This window comes from Tympanuchus pallidicinctus, unplaced genomic scaffold (assembly GCF_026119805.1).
Source record: "Tympanuchus pallidicinctus isolate F22 unplaced genomic scaffold, pur_lepc_1.0 scaffold5, whole genome shotgun sequence".
NCBI lineage: Eukaryota > Metazoa > Chordata > Aves > Galliformes > Phasianidae > Tympanuchus > Tympanuchus pallidicinctus.
The window spans coordinates 49,940,938-49,967,839 of NW_026294769.1; the positions used below are offsets into that span (position 1 = coordinate 49,940,938).

At 36.7% G+C, this 26,902-nt stretch overlaps 1 protein-coding gene across 6 annotated transcripts in view; it reads left to right on the forward strand.

Moving 5' to 3' along the window:
• RALYL (RALY RNA binding protein like) overlaps positions 1-26,902 on the forward strand; it is a 371,615-nt gene that overhangs the window by 215,021 nt on the left and 129,692 nt on the right. The window lies entirely within an intron of this gene.

A 26,902-nucleotide genomic window follows, 5' to 3' on the forward strand; every position in this document is an offset into this window, starting at 1 on the left:
AGCAATCTGGCAAAACAGGAATGGATCAGTAATCAAAGCACTTGGCACTGTAATCCCTACATTTTCCCTGTATGTGATCTGGGAATTTTCTCTGGCCAAGTTTGAGTTTGGCATTAACAACACATGATTTGAAGCTGTCAAAGTACCTCTTTAGTTCAACCTCTGTCCTCATTAGGTACTGGAGAACATGTGGTGCATGCTTGCAGTAGAGCTTCCTGTTTGACTTCCTCCAAACCTGGTTAGCAGGAGAAAAAATTGGACTGTGAGCCAAGACAGTAAGTGGGGGCAATCAGGGACTTCACTCTGAAACCCTATCATTGTTCCAACTGCAGCTGCAATCCAAAATGCTCAGCATTGTAGTGACAAGGTCAGAAGAATATAAGATGGCATAAAAGGTAAAGCAGTAACAAACATTTTCCTTCACTGTCCTAATACTTTGTCCTTTGAATTTATTTTTTTTTTTTTCTGAAGAAGGGACAGGGAAGACGGATGCTGTTGCTGTGCGCAGCATTCCAGACTGCATCCTGTACAAGTAATTGTGCACAGCACTCCACCTACCTCAACTGTCAGTTCAAAAAAGCTTCACCTGCTGTAGGCTTGCTGCTTCCTAACAGCTCATTTGTCAGCAGAGCTCATGCTCAGCTTATTAGCAGCCCATTTTTACGGTCATTATCCTTGCTTCCACAACATCTGGCTAAGTGTTGTACTCCAGATTGTGGCTGTTCTGGGAAGTAGTTTTAGCGACTTGAAAAGGGTGCCTTAAGCATGACTTATCATGTTTATAATTCTCACTCTGCCTCTTATCAGTGGGGTCGTTCTGGGAAAGAGGCTGTCTCTCCTTTGTGCCCTTAATGGGCTCTCATTTTATTTGTTCCTGCAGTCTAGTTAAGTGGTAGTCAACCCCAGATGAAAATTAGCTTTTGTAAGAATTACTTAGCAATACAGTTGTTCCTTTCTGAACTATGTTCTCTCTGTAAGTGGTTTTGTAGTGCCTTAGATGATCTTATAATGAACTGGAAAGGTCTTCCTCATCAGTGTGTGTTCTTCATGCATACCATGGCTACCAAATTACTTTCTCCTGTATAAAACCTCCTGCAGAATCAGGTCTATGTTGATAACTTAATTCCAGAAAATTTTTTCTAGAACTTCTGGCTTCTGTATTGCTGACTCATATTTATTTTTTAAATGCAAAACAGGTAACAAAAACATTGATTAGTTTTTGAACTTTTTTTTTTCATAACAGAAAAAACATCATCCTGACTTCTGTGAATGTGTAGCCTCTTTTTATTTACTACAGTTTAACCTGTCTTTTGTTCTAGGTTAAAGCCTTTTCTCTTTTTTTTCTATATCATTCCCTCCCTGCCCCCCAAAGCAGATAGAGTACTCAGTTATGCAGGTACCCATCTGCTCATTCAGATTTCCATACTGCCCATTAATGCTTTGTCATTTCTCACATGTCCATTCTTGGAAACAGTGTTCCTAAAAATGGCAGTACAGCAGCAAAAATGTGACTGAAGTCACTTGACTGGCAGAACATTTCCCAGTCCACCAGCAAGACATATCAGAATAGTCCAAACACTAAACAATTGCCAATTGAGACACTGATTGGCACAGATAGCAACAATTTCTGGCCAAGCTGCTTTCTGACAGCCACAAACTAATTTTCTTCTTGTGATTCTATTGCCTTAGTTGTCATCTTTTTTACTGAACTTTGGGCTGTACATAATAGCTGACAGGTGTTTTCTCAAGGGTGATACACATGCCCTAGCTCAACCATTATCTGACAGGTTTTGGGTTGTCCCATACCAAGGAAGTGATAAATAGGCTGTAAAACAAGTACGCAAACAGTTACACTTGGCACAATTGGAGATTTCCTGCAGGGAACAGTCAATCTCACCACTGTAGTCTGCCTGACAATATCCAAAGATTTGCAAAGTGCGGGAAGTTCAGACAAGGAATAGAGTTGACTGACAAAAACTAGGCAGAAAAGGCTAAATGTCAGATTTCTTGTGGCAGCTGTGTAAGAGCCTGGCAGATGAAGTGGAGTGATGAGTTGCAGAAAGCAAGATGGCAGTCATGCTTCAAAAGGTTGTTTTTTGTTGTTGTTGTCGGTTATTTTTGTGGGTTTTTTTTTTGTTGTTGTTGTTGTTGTTTTAAAATACACCAACATTAATCAATACTGCTTTTAAAAGCAGCTATTAATTATCTGCTCTTATTAACACTTTTGATTTTTAGCAGTTTCTTTAAGTTTTTTCAGCCTTTTTTAACTAAGGAAAAGTGATTTACGCAGCAATTCAGTGTTAGAAGGGAACAGATGAAAAACTTATAATGAACCAGCAATGTATGCTTGCAGCCTGGAAAGCCTAAGGTATCCTGGGCTTCATCAACAGAGAGGTGGGCAGCAGGGAGGGGGGGGGTGTCTGACGCCCTCTGCTCTGCCCTTGTGAGGCCCCATCTGGAGTACTGCATCCAGGCCTGGGGCCCTAGCTCTGGAAAGACACGGAAATTCTGGTGCAGGTCAAGGGCAAGTGATCAGAGGGCTGGAGCATCTCTCCTGTGAAGAAAGGTGGAGGGAGTTTGACTTTTTTTAGCTTGGAGAAGAGAAGGCTCTGGGGAGACCTGATAGCAACTTCCAATGTTTAAAGGAGTTATAAACAGGAGGGAAAACAACAGGTAGATAGTGGTAGGACAAGGGAGAGCAGTTTTAAATTAAAGCATTCAGAGATTCAGATTAGGTTGCTCTCAACTGCCCACGGCACGGGGTTTGAGACTAGATTATCTTCAATCTTGATGTCCGTTCTGACACAAGCCATTCTACAATTCTATGATTCTATGATAATTCACAATAGAGTCGCATTTAACAGCAATATGTAAAAAGATTTACTTTAATAAAGTTTCAAGGATGAAGAACAGATTCATCACCTAATGCATTATGGACTCAACTCACAAATGAACTTTTGGACAACAGTGAGGATTTCATTATTCCAGAGAACTTGAATTTACAGTCAGAATTTAAACTGAATTTTCAGAGAAGACACAAGTTGACCTGTTAAGGAGATTTTGCAAGAAGAGATTTTTAGAAATTTAACTTTGTCTTTAGCTCTTTCATTATCTTATTATGGATTAACTAAAGCTCTTAAAATCCCCCTGGAGTTGAAATTCTTTTTACAGAAAGTAAATGTTTATAATTATTCTAGCTACTAATCATGGCTGCATCTGACTTAAGATAGAAATTATCTGAATTATTGACTTGTCCCTAAATTATCCATTACAGGGAGCCTAATCCAATCTAAACAAGGCCTCAGCAGGACAGTTTTTCGTATCTTTATCCTGCTTATTCAGCACTGCTGGTGACTGAAGGACTAACACAAGATACATAAACACATATAGAATAATCTATATATAAGACCAGAGCTAAAATTTTGTTATAATGAGGTTTGGTGTGCTCCAAATACAACAATGCTGACTTCCTGAAAATGTTTCTCCATTCTAAATGCAGATTAGATTCCCTAATACATTGCACTGGGACTATTGGTGATGAAAGTGAATTTATCCACTTTGGAAATCTGCTTAAAATATAAACATTACACATCCCAAATTGAAGTTAATCAAAATCATAAATTTATGTATTTTTCTGAATCTCTCCCAAGTTCTATTTATAATCCATTGTTTTATATTATGATGACACTGAATACTTTAAAACTTTACAAGAACTACAAATCTTGTTTTGATAGCTATTAAGGAACAGATTTCTGAAATAATTGTGTATGTATAACCAACATTAAGAAAAATGTCAGTACTGTCAAACATTAGAACTGTCTTCCAGAGAGGTGGTTGATGTTCCATGCCTGTCAGTGTTCAAGGTACCCTCGAACAATGCCCTCAGTAGCAATATGCTTGAACTTTTGGTTAGTTCTGAAGTGGTCTAGCTGACATTTGAGGGTCCCTTCTAAATGAACTGTTCTGTCTTGTTCTAATCATACAGTTTAAAATACATTTTCAGTTGAGAATTTACAGTGTGCATAGATTAATGGATGAGCTCAAACACTAGTCAAAAGTGAATTATTTATTGTGATTTATTTATTATGCATTTATTGTGATTTTTGCTTACATAAGGTGAAGTAAGAAAGACTATTATCCCACTAGTATTAGTTTGAACTATATATATATATAGTTATATATGGTTATATATAATTAGTTTGAACCACTATATATATATATATTTCAGTTTTATGAACTGCTAGTATATCATTAATTAATTACTTAATTGGGGCTAGAAAAAAGATAAACTGTACATTGACCTTTATCAATCAATAATACTTTCTCATTATGTGGTTTATGTTTGTCTTTGTTTTTCTTTTTCAACCACGTTTATAAAAAAAAATAACATTTAGACATCTTCCCTTTGAGAGCTTTTGGTCTTGGTAATTCTTCCAGATATGTTATGGCACTTGCACAACATGAACCGGCGCTGTCCTCTGCTCCATATTTGTTCTTTAAAAATTGGTTCCCACTTTCTACCTCATGGCCTTATTTTCAGTAGCTTAGTCTGCTCTGTTGTGATGCGGTAATTCACACCTCACTTTGTGCTGTCAACCCCTACTATAAATTTTTTGTGAGTTTAGAGCTAGCAGTCAGAAAAGGAGGGAGGGAGGGAGGGAAGGAGGGAGAGAAGGGGGGAAGGAGGGAAGGAGGGAAAGAGGGAAGGAGGGAAGGAGGGAAGGAGGGAAGGAGGGAAGGAGGGAAGGAGGGAAGGAGGGAAGGAAGGAAGGAAGGAAGGAAGGAAGGAAGGAAGGAAGGAAGGAAGGAAGGAAGGAAGGAAGGAAGGAAGGAAGGAAGGAAGGAAGGAAGGAAGGAAGGAAGGAATAGATTATAATGAATATATATTATATAATAATATACTCTAGAAAACCACCATCTTAGAAATATATATAATAAGCATATTTCTTGTAGAAGGGACTCTATCTCTTCCAATGAGAATAAATGCTGTTTGTGATTGTATGTAAAAAACTAATGAAATTACTTTACTAAGAAAATAAAGCCTTTATTCAGACTAATTGATAGTGATAACTGTATAAAAAAATTGTTTGCTTGTTTTATAACACTTTGCTTTACATATTGTTTTTATACTGTGAAAGAGAGAGAAGAGATGGCCATTTGTCTTTTATTGTCCAAGAAGTCTGTTTGCTTAGTAGGGAAAGGTCTCATCAGTATTGTTTCAGTGTACATTTGGCCTGCATTCACTGAGTTCTGTATGGGTATTTCACTTCATAAGCCTTGATTTGAGGGATGAAGGACATCTGCTCTTATATTTTAAAGGCCGCATTAGCATTCTTATTCACAAATGTTCTAGGTAAAATAGAAAATCCTGAAGCTTTTTTTCCCCATTTTTTTTTTTATTTCATTGCATCATTTCTTTTTTTCTTTTTCTTTTTTTCTCTTTTCTTTTTTCGTTTTTAAGAAGTGTGTACTTCTTAAGAAATCTATTTTTTGTAAAGAAAAGAGAGAATGAAAAACGAAGATTCTGGTGAAATGCTAGAACTAGAGGTTTTTTTGCTAGGTAAAAAAATATTACAAATTATTTGAATTCATTTGATCATGTCATATGATCAATGAGAAGAAAGAGAAATGTATTGCTGAAATGTATTGCTGTTCCTTATTTTTAGAAGAATATTATTTAATGTCAAATTAGTATGGAACAAGAAATGCTTAAATTATGTAATTTTCCGACCAAATGTAGTATACTGAAAACATGCTCATTCTGAAAGTGAAGAGAATATGCAGCAACATTGTCTTCAAGTGTAGTTAGATCAGAGTTGCTAAGTAATGTTTGTGAAGAAATAATTAGTTTAAAATTTCAACTCTAAGTGATATTCCTGATTCATTAGTCTTTTTTCTTTTTTTTTTTTTTTTTTTTTTTTTTTTTTTCCTCTTAAGACTAGATTAGTGTTCTAAAAGTTACATTAAATATTAGGTCTTCTCTACCTGGAATTTTCAAACAAGTGCAGGAAAACTGAAGCAAAACCCTAACTCAGGAAATAGATAAAAAAAGATGGCTTACAGTGAAATTTCACTGTTCTGATAATGCTGTATAACCATTTTACTTGGAAAAATATGAAAATAGTATATTCTTGCATTCTTTCCTTTTCATTTTCTTTTTCGAAAGTTCAAGCCAGTGTTGCTGAAAGCTAAGAGGAATTCTCAACATAGGGGTGAGACTGGTGTTATAGGCTCAACTACTTCAGCTAAGTCAGAAGATGCAGGGACAACTGATAATTTTACAGAGACACCACTATCCACCAGTCTTCACAAAGTATGCAGTGCCAATGGGTAGTCCTTCGATCTTAAGCCTATACAGATACTATGAAGTTCTCTGTACTAGGAAGTGGCAGGAGCCACCTCAATCCAACCTCTGATGATGGGCATCTCGCTGCCTAGCCTTCTTGAAAAACTCTCCATCCGGATAACAATCCAGAGGACTCTGGGCAATAAATTTTAAAATCTTTGGTTGAGTGTGGCTGTATTGCCATTAGACAGAACAATGAGGTGTTTGAGTCACCTCCCAAGGGGAAAAACAATCTCAAGCATACTATTTGCATGTATTCCCAATGTCTTCTCTGACGGGAACAGCAGAAGAAGTAAAGTAGATGGGTTTTAGGACAGAACTGACAGTTTTAAAAGTCATATTTATACTGAGTTGAAAGAATTTGAAGACATTCTTGTACAACATATACATTTGGGAATACGTTTGTGTCAAAATACCATTTCAGGCAGATCTTGCAGCAGTGAGGATATGAGCCATTGAGAGTGTTTTGTCATGCTGGAGCCCTGCTGATGTCTGGCTCTCTTGTAACTGCTAGTTCATAACCACTGTGGGATGTGGGTGCACTAGAAAATGTCCCAGTGAAATTTAAAGTGTCAGTCAATATCAAAATGCCCAGCAATTTAAAGAGTTCACCATCTGTTAAGAGAGCATAATCTTTGCCTTTTAGACATTAAGCTAGAAGTCATGAAGTTGTCCATGGAGAAATGAAAAGCCTAAAATCCTTCAAGATACATAAGGAATCTTGAAGGCTCAGAGGGAGATCTGCAGTAACCTTGGTAAAATAGATCAATACAACTCCTGTTGTTTCCACAAAACAAAATCACTTTGGCTGTACAGATCAAGTGCAGCTGAGATTGAACCAAAAAAATAGTGGAAGTGAGTATTCTCGAATAGTCATGTTTACGCTCGTTTTGGGACCCCTCACTACTAAATGGATATCGAGGTGTTTGAGCATGGGGAGAGAAGAGCAGCAAAGCTAGTAAAGGGACAAAAAAACAAGGCTTAACAGGAGAGCTGAAGGAATGGGGAATATTTAGTTTGAGGGAATGGAAGCTGAGGGTAGACCTCTTCACTCTCTACAACCATCTGAAAGGGTATTGCAGTGAGGAGTGTCATACTCTTTTCTTGGGTAAGAAGTGATGAGAGGAAATTGCCTCCAGTTGTTCCAGGGGAAGTTTAAACTGGATATTAGCAAGAATTTCCTCGAGCATTGAACAGGCTGCCCAAGGGAGTGATGGAATCACCATCCTTGGGAGTCTTTAAGAGATGTGTGGATGTGGCACTAACGGAAATGATTCAGTAATTAGACTCAATAGGTCAGCTTTGATTATCTTTAAGATCTTTCCCAACCTGAATGATTCTGTAATTCTACATCTACAGTGATAATTTATTCTTTCATAATTTTGTTCTTGAAATACATTGGAAGTACAATATTGGGCAAAATGGGAGGAAATAAGGATTAATATACTCACACCTTCCCCTAAAGCTGAAGCTCTACAAGGCTAAAGTGCATATTTTTGACTGTCATAGAAGTCACTTTTTTGTGACTAGATCATTTATCTTATCTCTAGGACTCCTCTATTGGACCTCAAAGACATTAGAAAAGCAAGAGAGTTCTCTAACTTTTCGAATTTCCTTGTTTTCTTAACAATTCTTGATCCAGATGAAAATCACCAACTTCCTTGAATGCTGGACTCTATAAAGTCAGCTTCTTCTTCCATCTTTTCTTTAGAATGAAGAAAGCATTCTCTATTGCCCATCTACTGGGTAGGGGCAGTGACTGACTCCCACAAGTTAGTTCGCTGTTTCCATACGGCTCTTGCATCAGTTCATCACTTAGCTATCACTGATCTGGTGGAAGGACATTCTGGCATTTAGTGAATGTAAATATGTACAGTCTTAATAACAAGGAACATTTTAATGAACCTACTCATAATAAAGATGAGGTTTTGCATCTGTGCTGGAGACAATATAATTACAGTTACAGAATTGCTACCAAAGTACACAATGAAAATGTGAATAAGAAAACAAACAAACAAACAAACAAAACAGAAAAGCAAGCAGTATATTGGATTATTATTGAAATCATGCCTAGTTTTATGAGAGGGTCCAGTAACCCTGCTGTGATAATGTTGCATGGAACACTTATTTTGTGAGAGTTAAAGAGATAAAAACAACCATAAAAGCATGGTGTGTTTTGTAAAAATGTTAAAAAGTCATATATTTGCATATTATACAGCTGGTTGCAAAGCCATCAATCATCATATTATCTGTACACTGAGGATGATGAATGGTTTTCATTCTTAATGAGAGAATCTAGTGACATGGAGAAATGAAGAGGGCATGCATCATAAAAGCTTTGGCTCCAAAAGCTATGGTTTATCATTAATAATATTAATTTCTCTATGATTGGAAAGTTCTGCTCTTGATTTGTACACGTCATGATTTTAGAAAAGTTTAGGTCTTTATATTTTTAATTCTTCCTAAAATGGCACTGAAAATGCAGAAAAAGGTTAAAAATATTAAACAAGTTGGAATCAAATAACATGAAATATTCTAAATTGCTCAAAATTGACCATTTATTTTTCATCCTTAAAAGAGGCAGCTTAAAAGCTGACACAGGTAGAAATAGAAAGGTGGAAGTTTTTTTGTTAACTAACACAGCTCTTCCTTTGTAACTAACAAAGGATTGCATAAGTATTGCATACTTATATGCAGTCACTGCATATAAGTATGCAATATATTACTAGTCTGCTAAATAAGAAATTGAATTAGTTCTAAAGCTGTCACAATACATAAATACATAAACATAATTAGTAATTATTACAGAAGATAAATATCTTCATTATAACAATTACCAATGACTATGTTTTCAATCCGGAATTACAGTCCACATGGGGAATAAGACCAAACAGTATCATGTGAATGAATAAAGGCCTAATTTTTTAGTGAGTTGTAGTGTATAAAGACCCTTGTGTGAAAACTGGGAGGAAGTAGGCAGAACAGAGATATGGCTGTTGGCCAGCAGCATGAATGAGCAATCAAGAATGAAAATCCAGAAAGTACTTCACAGAATATGTGTATTTATGTATGTATTTTTCAGAATTCCATTGGTGAGCTCACATTATACCTCAATATACTTAATGTCGTACTGAATTAAGAAATTTAGAAAAATATCAGTAAGTCTCAATAATAAGACCATACTATAAAAATTGCTCTAAGAATTTTCTTTAAGATGAAAAAAATAAAAATTAAAAATGTACAGAATAGACTGAAATACGTGGTTCCAATGCAGGTTAATGAAATTTTCTAAGTTTATTTCATTTATGTTCCAGGATGTTATTTGAAGAGATCATCTTTGAAGCTCTTGGTTGCTACCAAGAGTGTTATTACTGTAGCAGTGATCTTTATTGCTTGTTGCTCAGCAGCTTTGTGCTGACCAGTATCATGGGCTGATATGTTTCAACTGTAAAAGATTTGGAATGGCTGGATACAAATAGAAGAATTCACATTCAAGCGTTGATCTTGTGTTTGATAACCTACGAGTTTTTAAGGAACATGCATAAAGAAATTCAGGGAATATTTTGTTCCAAGGAATAGGAGAGAGTGTGAGAGAAGAAGAAGAAAATAAAGAGAAAGCTTCTGGAAAGATTACTCATGATGTATATACATAGTGGTTTTCATCAGCTTGCACCGCTTAGATGGGACTCACCATAAAAATTCATACAGTACTTTTATGGAGGAACCTCCAACACCAGTGAGCCATGTGAGGAATGTAACTGCACACCAGGTCAGAGGATGGAATTCTGTATGTCACTTGTATCCTGAAGTGGACAAGGTAGGCTCTGAGCGTGAGCCAGGTCTGCGCTGCCTCCCTTGGGGAAAGGGTGGCACTCCAGAAGTGTGCCTCTAGGACATGACTTATAGGGACAGATGACAGACCGTTGTTTTTCTGTTTACTGAAGTCTCGGGTTATCTGCAATATTTGCTATGAAATCGGGGGAACAAACCATCTCTTTGTGATGGATTCGAGTGATTTTTATTCTCTGAACTCATCACTTTTTCCAGAGAAATAGAATGAAAGGAAAATCTAAAGTATGTGGTTTGAACTTGTTTTCATTTGAACTAAGAATTAAGCAGGAGCTGGAGTCTTAGAGAATCTGGTAAACCTCAAATACTTAACTCTTCAGCTGGGGACTTAGTAGTCACATCTTGTCAGAGCTGTCATAGCTCTTATGCTACATCGTATCAGTATCTTCACTTTCCTATTTGCTCTTTTTCCTCCCAGCCAAGTTCCTCACTGCCATTTAACACAGTTTCAAAACCCCTGCCTGTAGTAACAAAACAACTTTTGTGAGAGAGAAAATTAACAGATTCTCATATTAAATAAGCAACAATTATTTCATGATTATTATGGTTTTGCTTTTACATTTTGACTAACTTTATTTAGACATTTGTGCATGTATGCATATTTTAGAAGCTATTTAGACTGACTAATAAATAGAATTTGAATATTCCCTTGTTTTTGCCACAACTGTCATGAATTCCTCCAAAACTTTGTGTATTTGGAACAGGAAAGCTGAATCCTCATACAACTTAGTGTCTCCTCATGAAAGAGACATCCTTATTCAGCCAGGTGTCTTTCTGATGTATTTCTTGCCTCTTCAGTAATAATATTGCAGCTGCGAAACATTTATTATCATACTGATGCTTTGCTGATGTGTTACTTTCAAAATATAAGACATTGCAGTGTATCTACTGTTCTTTTTCAGCTGCAAAGCTCAGCAATATTCAGTTCACAGTGTATGTATGAACACTCACTTTTTATTTTTATATTCCCAAATATATTAAGAGGTATTTGTGATACAGGGTTTTCATTTTTTTTTTTTTTTTAAAAAAAAAGTAGTTATTGTTCAGGTATTACATGAGAGTATAAAAAGCTACTGACTATTTTTAATGAATAACTACAATACAGTGTTTATTTTAAAAATAATATATCTTATGATATTGGAGTTTGTGCAAGGACAAGCTAGGAGTGAAAGAGAAAAGTAGCCATCCCATGAGAAAAATAAAATAAAATACAGCATTTATTTGCTTTTTCACAAACAAAATTTGCTTTTGTGATGAATCCGACTGATGGAATAAGAGATTAAAAAAAAAGCCACATAGCTCCATAGTGCTAACACATGTATTTGCAGGACTGCTTTTTAGAACAGAACACATTTTTTGTTAACTTTAAACTTATAGGGAGGCCAAGTATACATTTGGGCCAAGTATACACATTCGGGCAGCAAAGAAATAAAACAAATCTCACCTAGCTAAAGTAAAGTAGCCTTTGCATGCTAGCCATCTGTATAAGATTTCTTATTAAGTTTGTCCAGGCAAAATAATATGAAACTAAAACTGAAACAAAACAAAACAAAACAAAATATTAAAAACTGCAACAAGGTAAGTTACCAAAGGATGCCTTTTAGTATGTCTGTTATTCTCAATTCTCATAGAAGTGAGGTACTGGGATTTCTTTATTCAAGACTCTTCCTGTTAGTCAACAGTTACACTCACCTTCATTACTTTATCCTTACATTTCCAGTTATCTGATCAGTTTTTGAACAGGAGTTTGATACATTTACAAAAGGGATCAAATGATGCCACCATGAAGTATATCGAGGAATCAGACCCTTTCACATGGCAGATTTCTCCAAGTGCATACAGAAGTTCTTCTAGGCATGAAGGGTAGATTTCTAAATATTAAAAAATCTGGAGAGTTAAAAAGTGTTCCAGTGTAATCAAGCATTGGGAGTTTGGAAGATCTGAAGCCTTTTTGCTTAAGGGTGGTATAGACATTTTAATGCTACTGAAACCAAATGCACATTATTTAAGCTTGCAATGCTCTCTGATGAATTGGTTGTTACAGCTCAAAAGGTGGTTTTTTTTTTGTGGGCGTGGGGGGGATGGGGGAGGCAAAGGAAGGAAGAAAAGAAAGAGAAAAAGACTGTGAACCATTTCATTTCATCTGTTTGACCAGGCTGACAACTTTTGGGTTTTAAAATAGGAAACAATATTCTTTTTTATACTGTAACAAATAGCTTAGGACTAAATATGTAATATTACAGTGCAATGAATACTAAAACATACTGGCATTGTCAACACAGAAAAAAACATGTAATCTTAGCAAACTTTTCTTTATCTGATGCAGTCCTTAAATCTGTAATTATATTACTTTCAGTACCCCTCAATACAAAGTTATTATAGAATAGAACGGTTTTGGTTGGAAGGGATCTTTAAGGTCACCTAGTTCCAACCCCTTTCTACGGGCAGGGACACCTCCCTCCAGATCAGACTGCTCAAAACCCCATCCAGCCTGGCCTTGAACACCTCCAGGGTGGGAGCATTCATAGCTCCTCTGGCCAGCCTCTTCCAGTGTCTCACCACCCCATAATAAAGAATTTCTTCCTAATGTCTAGTGTAAACCTACCCTTTTCCAGTTTAAAATCATTTCCTCTTGTCCTATCACTACCTGCCTTTATAGAAGTCCCTCCACAGCTTTTTTGTAGGCTCCTCTGAAGTGCCAGAAGGCCACTATAAGGTTCCTCGGAACCTTCTCTTCTCTAGGCTGAAGCCTCTGCTCTCTCAGCTGTTTCTCACAGGGGAGGTGTTCTCTCTGATCATCTTCATGGTCCTCCTCTGGGCCCACTCCAACAGCTCCATGTCCTTGTATTGGGGGCCCCAGAACTGAATGCAGTACTCCACGTTGGGTCTCGCACAAGAGCAGAATAGAGGGGCACAATCACCTCCCTTGACCTGCTGGTCACACTTCTCTTGATGCAACCCAGGATACAGTTGGCCTTCTAGGCTGTGAGTGCCCATTTGTGGCTTATTTTGAATATTTCTCCAACCCACACCCTCAAATCCTTCTCCTCGAAGCTGTTCTCAAGCCATTCTTCTTGCAGTCTGTCTGTGCTTGATATTGCCCTGACCCAGATGCAGGACCTTGCTCTTTATCTTGTTGAACTCCATGAGGTTAGTATAGGCCCATCTTTCAAGACTGTCCAGATCCCTGTGGATAGCATCTCTTCCCTCTAGTATGTCATCTACACTGCTCAGCGTGGCGTCATCTGCAAACTTGCTGAGGTTCCCACATTTTATATTGCCTATGAAGGTGTTAAATAACACTGGTATTGACACCAGTCCCCAAGGAATTCTGCTATTCACTGATCTCCACTTGGACATTGAGCCACTGACCACAACTCTCTGAGTGCAACCATCCAGCCAATTACTCATCCAGCAGGAGGTCCATCCATCAAATCAATTTTTCTCCAATTTAGAGACCAGAATGTCATGCAGGACATTGTCAAATGCTTTGCACGAGTCCAGGTAGATGACATCTGTTGCTCCTCCTTTATCCATTGACTGTAACTCCATCATAAAAGGCCACCAAGTTTCTCAGGAACAATTTGCACTTGGTGAATCCATATTGGTTATTGCCAATCACCTTGTCGTTATTTTCCATATGCATTAGTAGGGCTTTCAGGAGGATCTGCTCCATGATCTTGCCAGGCACAGAGGTGAGACTGACTGGCCTGTAGTTCTCTGAATAGAATCATAGAATCATTACAGTTGGAAAAGACCACTAAGATTCATCTAGTCCTTGAAAATGGGGGTTATGCTGTTCCTTTTCCAATCAGTGAGAACTTCACCAGACTGCCACAGCCTTTCAAATATGATGGATAACAGCTTGGCAACTTCATCTGCCAGTTCCCTCATAACTTGTGAATGGATCTCATCAGGTCCCATGGACTTGTGCACATAGTCTTGAACCTAATCTTTGCTTACAGCAGGCAGATTTTCCTTCTGCCAGTTCTTACCTTTGCAGCTCAGGTGGTGTGGATAGAGCCCTTGCCAGTGAAGACTGAGGCAAAAGAGTCATTGAGCACTTCAGTTTTCTCCATATCCCTTGCAACCAGGTCTCCATTTTCTTTCATGAGAGAGTCCACATCTTCCTTGACCTGATATACAGAACAAATGTATTGTATACTACTGCACTGTGTTCTTCGTAAATATGAGCTTGTGTAGTGCACATTTGTATTTGCAGGTAGTCAAAAGATTTATAGACTTTTTAGCCATATGACTGCTAAATTACTGAAACTTTGCAATTAAAACTTATGAAACCTTAGCTTTTCAGAATAGTAGTTTTCATTTAAAGTGAATTATTTTGTGCTTTCAATAACTATTTTTTATGTCTGTTTATTGTGTGGCAATGCACATGAACAGAAGAAATCAATGAGCCAAATTGAGCAGAGTTTGAAAGTGAAGATAATAATAACACTGTGACCAAAACCACACATCTACAGGCCTGTCACAGATAACAATTTAATCAGAAGAATTTGGCACCAGTAGAATTTTCAGGTCACACTGAAGAATTAGCCTTCTCACTTTATTAGATGCTCCTATAACCTTTTTAATGCAAGCTTCCAGTCTATTTAAATCCAGATCCTAATCTGCAGACTGTTTCATTGAATTTATTTCATTGATGCAGAAATAAATCATTAAAACTACACTTCCATATAGGATGAAATATCTTTGTTTGGAAAGTGACCTTACATACGCACTTTTTTTATTAACAGAGTTGTTTACAAGTCATGGACAACTGGATCTAGAAGCCTGAGCAATAACCTTGTGATGCCTTGCTCCTGGATGTTAATATAGCAGTAGGGGGGTTCTCCCTGTATTTGAAAAAGTTCTAAATGATTTCAGTGAAAAACATGTGAAGAACAAAATAATTGAAATAATGTTCATTTACAACTTCACGATGCAGGAATAACCAGGATATTACATATATTTTCAGGGTCAAAATCAGACAATGCAGGTTTTGTATGCTCAAGGCAATATCATAGTGATGATAAGTTTGCGTTAATGACTGTGTGAAACCTACCTCACAGCCTGCTGTTACGTTTTTCCTTAAGTTCTGATAAGTTTCAGTGTGTAGTATACCAAGTATATAATTATTTGGCTATGAAGATGTAGCTCTTAATAGAAATTTTCTTTCAAAATGAGGGCTTTCTTTTAGTCTGTGCTTTTCTACTACACAATACTCAACATTTTCTAGTAGGTGATTTATCCAGTGATTCCAGCTGAAATCAATAATAATTAAATCACCAGTGTCTGTCACTTAGAAGCTTACAGTTGTAGAATCGTAGACTGATTTGAATTGGAAGGGACTACTTTTAAGTTTGAACTCAGTAGGAGTATTTCTGTTTTAGATTAGCACTTGTGCACAACCCTATACTGTTAACACATGTTTTGGTATTGCAGTAGATAGTGTGAGAGGTTTCTGTTTCAAGTCACCTCCTCTTTCCCTTTCTCATTTTCATGAAGGAAAATGAACCTGCAAGTGGTGGAACGAAGATTGAGAGATGGTACTATATTCGCATACTGCCATTCTTGTTCTTATCATAAACAAGATTGTTTTTTGGTAATTGGAATGGAAATCTATGAATTTTTGATTATCCCAAGGTATTTTCTCGGTCAAGTTGTGATCTTGGAGAAAACTCTCTTTTATTCAAATTAATCTTCTTTTTATATTGGAGAATTTTACAATATCAAAGAAATAAAATTTGGTCTCAAACTCCAAAACTTTATGCTGGTACTATACAAAATCTTTCAGCTATACCAGTTTCAAACTCTTCAGTATTTTATTATGGAAAAATTATCATCCCTGTCTTCAAAGAAAGAGCTTATCCTGCTGGCTTCTTTGGTATCCTGTACTTCTACTTAACATATATCAGATCACTTTAAGTTTCAACTTTATCACATCAGGTCTAGTATTTTTATTAAATGCCAAACAGGAATCAAAGATTGGATGCCTAATTACAGTAATATCAGATTTTCATATAGAATCCCTTACTTCACAAAGGTCACATAGTTTTCACATAGACCCTGTTTCTGTACGGTTTCTCTAACATGTGGGAGTCTGGTGGGAGGGAAAGAAGGTGGGAACACTTTGTTTTTCTATTAATGCCCAAACTTTGACCCTTTCCCAAGAAAAACACTGAAACAGACCATCTGTGGGAAAGGTGGATAGATCCTAGGAGGGAATATGAGACCACAGTAAACAAAAGAGAAGAAATGACCCAGTTTAATTGGACTTTTCTAATTGCTAGGATCAAAGAAATCTTGTCCTGTAAAATCTCTTATGAGGTCCATTTTCCTACTCTGAGTATGAATCAGCACTTCTGGTTAATCTTTGGCAGCCATCTGCTTCATGCCTTGCAGTAGCAATAAGGAGAATTCCTTAGTTTCCCTAGGAAATACATTAAACAAATCTGAATATGTCACATGAAACCCATTTACGTATATTGAACTTATTACTTCTTTTATTCTGTGTAGACATAAATAACATTTGAGATTCTTTATTTTTAATATTTGGAATTTCAAATGTCCCTTTCTATCTTCTTCTAAGTGAAAGACATTAGATCTTTCAGTATTTCCCTTGTGTCATTTTCCCTGTTCTTCCCTGAACAGTTTTCCTACACTACCTCAAAAGTGGAGGCTGTCCTATTGGACGCCAAGTTGTTTGCTACAGTGAAGTAACATGCACAAATCTACTCAAATTTTACTCACAAGTAAGTATGAAATTTTAAGGCACAATATTAAATATTAAAAAATTTGTAATAGCTTTTTTCACATCCTCCAGTGCTATACTTAAGTAATTATTTCCAAACGGCTTATTTCGTGCTACAGGTTACAACTCAATTAGCTTTATGAAATGATATATTAAAAATGAGTTTAACATCGGCAAGTTAAACAACAATGGAGAATCAATTTTCAGTGATTTGAAATGCTTTCCAACAAGGTAGCTACTAGTTAACAATTGAGATTCCCTCAGAACATTTCTGAAGGAACCAGTAGGGCCCAAATATGGTTGAATTCACAAGAAGCATAATATTATCTCCAGGACAACTTCTACTGACTTTATTCACAAAATGGTTACACATAACCTAAACAAGAAGGGCAGAAACAAAACACAGCCTGTTAAATTTACAGCAGTGCATGTCAGGTCAGCCTGATGAAATGCTTTGCTAGGTTGTCAATATGACCTCATTTCTTATGAAGGTGTTTTCTATGACTCACAAAGAACTTCTGCATTTAGGGCGTTTGAAAAAGGCAACTCAGCAGGAATTCAGATAAATGCTTCTGAAGCAGATCTGTGAGGTACCTAGGCACAACTGGAGAATCTATAGATGCCCTCAGAAGGGCTTGCAAGCTACTCTGCCATTTCAATAGTCATCATCCCCACAAAACAAAACAAAACAATAGCACTTCATGACCTTTCCATTTGTTCATATCTATACTATCAGATAATCTCTTTTGTTCAATATCGTATTTGTTGTGGCAGCTGTGTTGCCATGGAGGCTCTTTTTCCTCACATTGCTATTCTGAGAATCTTCATGTAGCAGCTATATACAAAGACTCCCATGCAGTGAAAAGGTCACTCTAAGTTCTACTAAATATAGGTTCAAATATGTTTAATGAATGAGTGTAATACCTAATAGAAATTGTGTTTTGGTGGCACTGCAGTACATTCAAAGGGGAAGTGAAGTGCAAGGTGAGAAAGCTCACAGGCAGTTAATGTGTACTTCACATCATTTAATACATGACCTGCAAATGTACGATTTCATGATATTCTGTCAATGGAAAGCCTCATACAGAATGTTTGTATTAAAAAAAGAATGATATTTTTCATATCAGAGCACTTGGCCATGTCATCAACCCTCCAAGTTTTGCAGAGAAACAATAGCTTTCTAAGAACGTCCAGATTATGTGAGAAAACAAACTTTCAAGAATAGTACCTGTGTGTATACAAGTATTAGATTGATTGACTGAGGTTTACTAATTATATGTTTTTTATGTATTGATGTGATTTCACTTGGTACAGTTGTCTAACTAGTAATCTTATGCTTCCAAATTATTTTTTTGGATGAAGACTCCCAAATACATAAGAGTGTTTATTTGATCACTCATGTTTAATTTTTATCCAGCTTTATTGAAGAGTCATCCTTCACCACAACTTATACTTTTATGTGAAAGAAGGGGCAGACAGAGCAGCATTGGTTCTTACTGATGCTGCTGGCTATACTTTCTCCCTCTCAATTACAGAAATTGCTCATTTCCCATTAAAACTGAAATTTTTGCTCAAAGGATGGGCCTCTTCATGATGCAAAGCAGAAATTGGGTGTACGGAGGCCCTTCTTTAGAGCTGCTTGTTGAGAGAGTGCTAACAGTGCCTGTGATGTTTTCGGGCTGGAGAAAACTTCAGATCTGACAAGGTATAGAGATGGTGGATTAATACCAGGAAAACAGGAAAGTAATTATGCATTTGAGCACCAAGGTGGATACCTACCAATTGCAATTATGAGACTCTATTATTTTCTATTTTTCTAGGAGTCCTACAGAGAAAAGTACATTGTTCTCAGTGGGAATAGATTACACTCTGAAATAATTACTCACTAATTAGTAGACTATCCCCATGGTTTCTTGCCCCACACTTTCTCCTGATGAAATATTTAGCATAAAGCACTACATGTAACACATTTTATGGGTAATGTTTGTATCAGAAAGTGGTGGCTTTTCCTTGCCTTTCTAGACAAAGCACTTAAATGACTCTCTGTTACTCTGGTATTCCAATATTCTGCAGTCTTTAGTTCATTTAATTATTTGGGGAAAAGTGCAGCTGCCTTCAAAAATGGATGATTGAAAGAAGGCATAGGGATCGGATCTACAGTGTGAATGGGGGCAATAAGAAAAGTTTGCAATACCTGCATCTCAGCCGACTCCCATGGGAACTCCATAGTGCTGCCTGGGGCACCTGAAGTTCTTCTGCAACTTAGAAATAAAGCCAAGGGTATTGCAAAGGGATTTATAGCAGTTGGCAGTGAATGCTGCGGAATGTCTAAGTCAACACATTGTTAATATCAAAGAGAGGCACAAATCTTATATCTGTCCTTCCCAGGAGACTTGATAATTCATTCAAAGGTACCAAAAGGCTTCCTTCAAAAAGACCTCTGTACTTCTGCTGCCTGGTTGGTTCTGTCCGACACAGACTAGAACAATGTTGCAGCACACGGACTATGTACAAAAGGCTCATTTTCAGTGTCATCATAGGCTGTCTGCCATCCTGAGAACAAAGAGGACCCATTATTTCCCCTGTGGAGCAGATAAAAAATTAAATTCACGAGCATATGCAAACATCTTTCAAATTTTATAAATTTTATAACTAGACTTAAGCTTGCTTCTTGCAGACAACCAAAAATGACTCTATGATAAGCATGGAAAGCTGCTGTCATCCATTGCTGTCAATGATTCCTCATGTTTTATGTATGATCTGCTCATGGCTGACAGGTCAGGACAGGTCAGTCTCCAGGGGAGTGGTCAGAATATTTAGAAGCCCTCCAATCTAAGGAATAAATACCACTAATGAATCTCTGTGAATCCTAATTTGCCATGTTGGTCTGTAAACAACACTTCTGCATTTTGTTTCTCCAGAATAGAGCTTTTAGGGCACTTAGGGTTTCCAATGCCAAATAAACCGTAATACTGTTATGTTTATGTTTGGTTTGATTTTGAGTTTAGCTTGCCTGTAATTAAGGGATAGAGATATGGATGGATGGATGGATGGATGGATGGATGGATGGATGGATGGATGGATGGATGGACGGATGGATGAATGGATAGACAGATGGAGATAGACAGACAGACATAATCTTAGAGTGACTGGTGTTAAGAATTGGTGTTAAGATTTTTCAAAGAAGTGGAAATCTTGAGGTGGCAAATTTCTGGTAAATACTAATGATAGTGATGGAAAGAAATGATGAATGTTTCAGCAAAACATTATAATAAGGCCTCCTTTAACAGTTTCAAAATGTACTGATAAAAAATGTTTTATAAAAGTTGGTTAATGAGGTAAGGCAGTTTAAACCTCCCTTTCATTGTAAATATGTGTATGTAGATTAACATACATGTATACATAAATATACATATACATAGATATTGTGTCAGACTGCAGAAAAGGCTCATTTTGAGCATATGACCTTGAAATCACGGCCAAGTTTTGGTCAGTAGTACTTCAGAGCTGTGTGTACTTTTTTGTACTTTCCCTTTTTGCATCTTCGGGAAATTTGACACAGTCCTATTGCAGACTCAGCTCTTTAAATAGAAAATATCTGAAATCTGCTTTAAATCTTCAAAAACGGAATGTTTATGATTGTGTGACATTTCTGAGTGGTTTACCTTTGCCCAAAGTAAATAATTCTTTGCTTTCTTCTCTAGAAAATATTTTCAATACTTACACTGCCTCTTCAGTGTTGCTAAATTTGAGAAAAATGGAATATCCAGCACCAAGAAAAAATGTCATGTTTACTGAAAGCACAGAAGCTTTCAAAATGAAAAAATAATGCTGTTCTCTTCCTTACTTATTCTTTCTCCCGTTGAAAAGAGCTTGAAATCATCCCCAAATCTTGCAAAGATTTTTTGTCCCTATTAGTCATACCTCAAAGATTCTCAGCAGTGTCTGTATCTGTAGGGTTTAATGACTTCCAGGTCATTCTCGGGTAGGAATTTAATTATTCCCTTGCAAATCTTTTCCAATTTCTGATAATAATTCTTGGGGACATGCAGACAGACTTGTATGTTTTGTATGGTGGTTTATGACACTGCTTAACCTAATTATTTCTGAAGCCATATGGCCTAATTTAAAGACTCTAGATTAGTTCTATTTCTAGGCTTCCAACAATTTCTAAGCTTTCCCCTGCTGCCCCCGTGTTACATAAAACTGCCAGGTTTTATGTAACACATAATACACAGTATAGGTTATACTGTGTCATCAAGGTGCAAGACTTCAGAGATCCCCAAATGTGACATTTTTTAGAACCATATAAAATTGCATCACTGGACTCTATTAGTAGTGTCTGTGTTCTGGGTTTTCTCCAAATATCTGAAATGTTTTATCTGTATCTGAAACACTTAGACTGTTTTCTGTCTGAATTGTTCCAGGTACTGACTGAGGGTGCTAAATTCCATTTCTGGTTCCTATTTACTACTACTTTCATGTTATTTTCTGTCCATGGAATTGAAAAATGCATGCATATCTTATTTCTAATGCCATTACCATAGCTCCTTTACAATTTAATGTAATCTTGTTGTTCTTATGGTATGAACTACATATGCATCATTGCTGGCACAGAGCAACCTAATAGCATGTGCAAAATAAAATGAGGTAATCTAGTAGAATGAGAGATTTTTATTTTATCTTTTTAATCAGGTCAGTTAAGATGCAACATATATTGGCCTTGCTTTTTATTGATTTTCGTGCTGTCTGGATGCTTTATGGTGCTAAGTGGCACTTCATATTTTGTTAAGCACTGTGTATGTTTTGTTAATAAAATCCTATGTAATGTCCTGCTAAGTTTTGTTAAGATTTTTTCAGTCTTGTTGAGGTCTTTGGGTTAGAGTAGAAGAGAATGCTTTTGCTTGATTTTCAAAAGCTTCACTGTTAGGCATATTCATAATGAGGGAAAGATGATCTCATTTCATTGTTGTGGATTTGAACTTGCTGCTTGTGTTCAGGGCACCTTGTTTCCTCACAACTTTTTTTATTCTCAGCAGAGCTGCCTTATACAAAGTTTTATGGAAGAGCCCAAACTCATCAAAGGTGTCTGTGCAGGGAGTCCAGCTGCTCCCTTATGTAGATGGGGAAACAGTGGAGAAACAGATGCAGGATGGGGATCTTTCTTCTCAGTATGTTAGCTATTTGATATTGTAGTACAGAGGTTATTAGTGCTGTAACAACTTAGAAGGAAGGAAAAAAAATCGGATAGGCTACTTGGCACTCACAGAAGGCAAAAGGTCTGAGTCAGACTCAAGGTACCACTTTTCAGGGAGGAGAACGTATGGTAGAGTTTAAAAGAGCCCACTTTCATGCTACAGAGAGATAGTATTCAGCTCTGTTCAACAGAAAAAAACAGAAAAAATAAAGTCTAAAATACAAAGAAGACCACAGGAAATGATTATTTTTCTTGAATTGAATTACCAGACCCAGCATCTTCTAAAACTAGCTGTTTTGGTGTCGTATGTAATAGATCAAGATAATTAATTATTTCATTCATCTCACTGCACTTAAGACAACAATCTGTGCTGATGTCTTATATGGCATTTTCCACTAAAAACAAAAGCACTGGAATTTCAGAAACCCACTAAACTCCTGCCATCTAAATATGATAGAGAAGATGGGGCAATAAAGAAGAGATAGGGGCAGTATTACTGAAATACTGAAGCAGCAGAAATATGCCTGAGTCAGAGAAAGAGAAGTGAGACAAAAGGCAATGGACACTGATACTATTAGAGTGGCAGAGATTTTATCAATGAGACAGCATAAAAACCTTCATCAAGAACAGGATATTCAGGATTGAAATCTAGCATGCAGAGGCAGAGATGCTGGCATCCTCTGATGGACTCAGTGATTTCACTTTATAGGGGCAACAGTGTGTTTTTGTCCTCCATCAATAATTTGGAATTTACTGAATACAGCCAAAAAGGCAATGTAAGTTGGAAAGGATATGCAGTCTCAATTATCTAGCTTACTCTGCATGGCCAGTGTGGCTCCTACACACTCTCTGAAGTCCCTAAAGCTCTGTGCCAGTACAATATGCCAAGCCACACCAAAGCCATTTCCTGCATCATATTTAGTTTTTGAAACTTTAATCTGTATCGGTAGCTCTGAAAGTAATGGCTCCTATTTATTTCCATGGAAATGGCAAGAGATACAAAGAGCACAAGAACAATGTTTGATAGAGCAAATTATGAGCTACAAAACACTATTTTTCAGCATAGTCACCAATACTAGGATTGCATTTTAGCCAGAGATGAACTGGAGCCTGTCTGCTGGGCTCATAAACATCTACGCCAGGAAAGGTGATTCCACTGTTAGTGTTGCCACTACTGAAATGCAGCACCATCCACCACCTCACTGTGCTCACATCTACTGGTTTGGGTTGATGAATATAATTTTTACCATATAGAGGAATTCACATCTTTGCTTCATATGCACTTCCATGTCAGAGACCATGTTGACAGATTGTCCCTTTGATGTCATCTGTCACATGGCAATAAAATGTAATGAAATATTGTGGGAAATCTCAGCCTCTTCTACCATACCACCACCATCTTCCTCCAACATCGAGAGCCAACATAATAAAATAGGAGGCATGACTTTGGGAGCAGTCCTCATATATTACACACTTATGCCAAAAGAAATTGAGCCAAACTCAATAAATGTAAGGCAGAGATATGACTATTAACTGGAAATGATTATTTTGATGCATATTAGTGTAGTGTGATGTGAGTTGTATTCAGCTGACAGTGTAGTCAGCTGTCTTCAATACTATTTTTCTTGTCGTTATTCTCTCAATTTTTCTGCTCTAATTTGATACTGCTTTTCTTCTGTGTTTCTCTTCTCCTGAATCTGTTTTCAAGTTTTCTAGGCAACATCTGATCTTGCTGTTAATTTTCTGCCGCAGTTGTGCTAATAGAGCTGTAGAATAATCATGGAATCATACAACATACGGAGTTGGAAGGGGCATACAAGGAATATGGAATTCAACTGCTGACTCCACACAGCATCACCCAAAATCAAACCCCATGTCAGAGGGTGTTGTCTAATCACTTCTTGAACTCTAGTGGCACGGGGCTATGACACTGCCCTGAGGAGACTCTTTCAGGGTCCAACCAATATGCAAAACAGTAATATTGAACAGGACAATCCACTTTCAGCCTCTTAGATTTAGAAAACCTCTTCAACAAATAATGAAAATCTCCTATGCCCTACAAATTCTAGACTCAGGTTTGATGCTTTGCTTGCAAATGAGAACTAGCATATTCACCAGAAGAGACCTATCTGCTTTATTAGTGTTGGTCCATGCTATGTCAATGATAAGTACTGATAATCTTAGTTTTATATATTTAGTTTTATATTTATAATAATTTTAATATATATTGGTATATAGTTTTATATATATATAATATAAAACACATATATACTTTTATATATATAACAATCAATGTTATAATTTATTTTAACAACAAAATGTAAGCATCCAATAAAGTTCTCATTTTCTGGTGGATTACTAAGTTCTGTTTTCTTCTGTGTTTTGTTTTCTTTTACTTAACCATTTTTTCTTCTACGTTATTTTAAAGTCCTATGAGAGTTACATCTAATTTAAACAGGTTTTTTTTGTTTGTTTGTTTTGTTTTGTTTCTTCCCCAGAAATAAACAATAAACTTTGTGCTTGCTATTTTTCCTCTTTCTGAAACATACGCCAGTTGTTTACTTCTAATCGTATGTAGTACTTGAAAATAAGACAGGATGAATACTCTGAAGGCCAAACGTTGGAAGGTCCTTTGCTGCCACCATGTGATATAATTTTCAACTACATTCGCTGTAATATTACAGGCTCTAGAGAACTTCAGGGTCTAAGAAAGGCCAGACCTATAAAGAAATCCATGAATGATCCATTGTTACTAGCGTTTCTGAAAGCGAGATTAAAAAAATAGGTTTTTATATAAAAATTCAAAAGTTAGAACTCTTTACGGTGAACAGGGATAACCTGGTTTGTTAGAATTGGGAATTTGACGTTCCCAGTCACCAAGTGAAAAATGTGGAGCTTAGACAACAAAAGGCACTAGAAGAAGGATTCCAATTTCTGTTTTAAATGCGACATCGAGACTGGGATTCCAACCCTGCAACAGACTCTGAAATGAACTGTGTTGGTGTGTAGAGGTAATGGCCTCCCGTTTTCTCTGAAACAAATGGTTGGAGGAAGTTAGAAATTGTCCACAAGGTAGGACAATGTGTGATCAGTTCCCTCTTTAGCTGAGAAACTTTAAAAAACATGCTCTTTTCAAGGTTGCCCATATATGTCATGCAAGCCTGGAACAATCCACGGAGAGAACTACTGGTGAAGCTGCTGGAGAAAAAAGGAATTGATTATCCAAATTGCATCAGTGACTTTATCTCTAGTCACTGAAACTATTTACACAATTTGTGTTGAAGGTGCTCTACCACATCCTCAAGTCATGTATTTCAATACAGACCATGATTTTTATGTCAATCTTGTATTTTTGACTAGTTAGGCAAAGAATTACCAATTCTTTGAGCACTTGAGGCTTGGAAAATAGTTATCCTCTGAACTATCTGCATCACTCAGGCATACACCCAAGGAATCATCTGATAATGATGATTTCATTCCACAAAAGAGGTTACTTTTTCAATTCCAAGTGCAATTTTTTTTTTCCCCCATTTTTGTAACTTCAGAACATTAGCACTTACTAAGCTAATCTTACTTTACTTACTAAGCTAATCTCACTTTAAGCCAGATTGCTTTAACCCTGCAGTGAAATATCTTCTGTCATGTTGTATGTATACAACATGGAAGGAGGTTTGTGTTGATCTTCAGTGGCTCAGCTCTTCCATCCCCTGAGGTGTGTAATGGACAAATCTGAACTTCTGGTTCTACTTATGTTCCACTTACAAAATAGGTATTTGCCCATGCTCTTTTTTTCCATTTCATATTTTTGTCTAGTTGTGCTTGTAATGGTGAAATGTAAAAGAAAGTGCATCTCAAGCAGTACTTTCTTCAAAAAAAATAAAGAAAAAAAGACAGAGAGAGAGAGAAAATGGCATGAAGAAGCAGAGCTGAGAAACAGATGTTTGGCATGCAGCCATGGTGAAATGAACTCTCTCCACACTGAATTTTGTATTTTTCTTACATTGAAAAATAATTAACTTGTAGAGCAGTAGGATCAGAGAGCCCTGAGTGTGGTGATCGAGGCAATTAGCCCCTATCAGAGACATTGTTTCAAACTCTCTGAGAAACCAATTGAGTATTAGTAGTTATCTTTGCAGTTAGATGAGCCAGGCAACTTTTCAAAAATTAAGTTGGCATTCTGGAGCACTTTTCTGTGACAGGGTGAATTTGGTAACAAACTCCAGCCACAGCATGTATGAAATCCTAATTGCAATAGTTACAAAACCAAGAGAAGAGAGCAGCTTTTTTTTTTCCTTTAGCTCAGCTGAATTTACAAATTTCACATAGTGACATTGTCTGCCCATATATAGTTCCTTGACTCAACACGATAAAACAAGAAGGGCTTTCCCTTTGTTCTGGAATTCTACCTCCAGCAGAGGAGCAGAGGCTTCACAGTTAATAACATTTCATTGGGAAGCACCTCGCTGTTACAGCTGATCTGTCATAAACCCCAAAATAAAATACTTTGTTCAACATGCCTCAGATTTGAAGCCTTTCAGATAGGATTTTTGGCCTTTCTCTCTCTTTTTTTTTTTTTTTTCTTTTTTTTTTTTTTCCTGTTTTCTTACTCTCTTTCTTTTTTCTTCTTTTTAAAATTTTCTTTATTTTTTCCTTTTTTTGTTTTGTTTTGTTTATTTTTTCATTGTAATTCATTTTCAGTCAAAGCTATTTCTTATCAAGAATGGAATGGATGGAAACAAGATCTCCAACAATTGTGCTG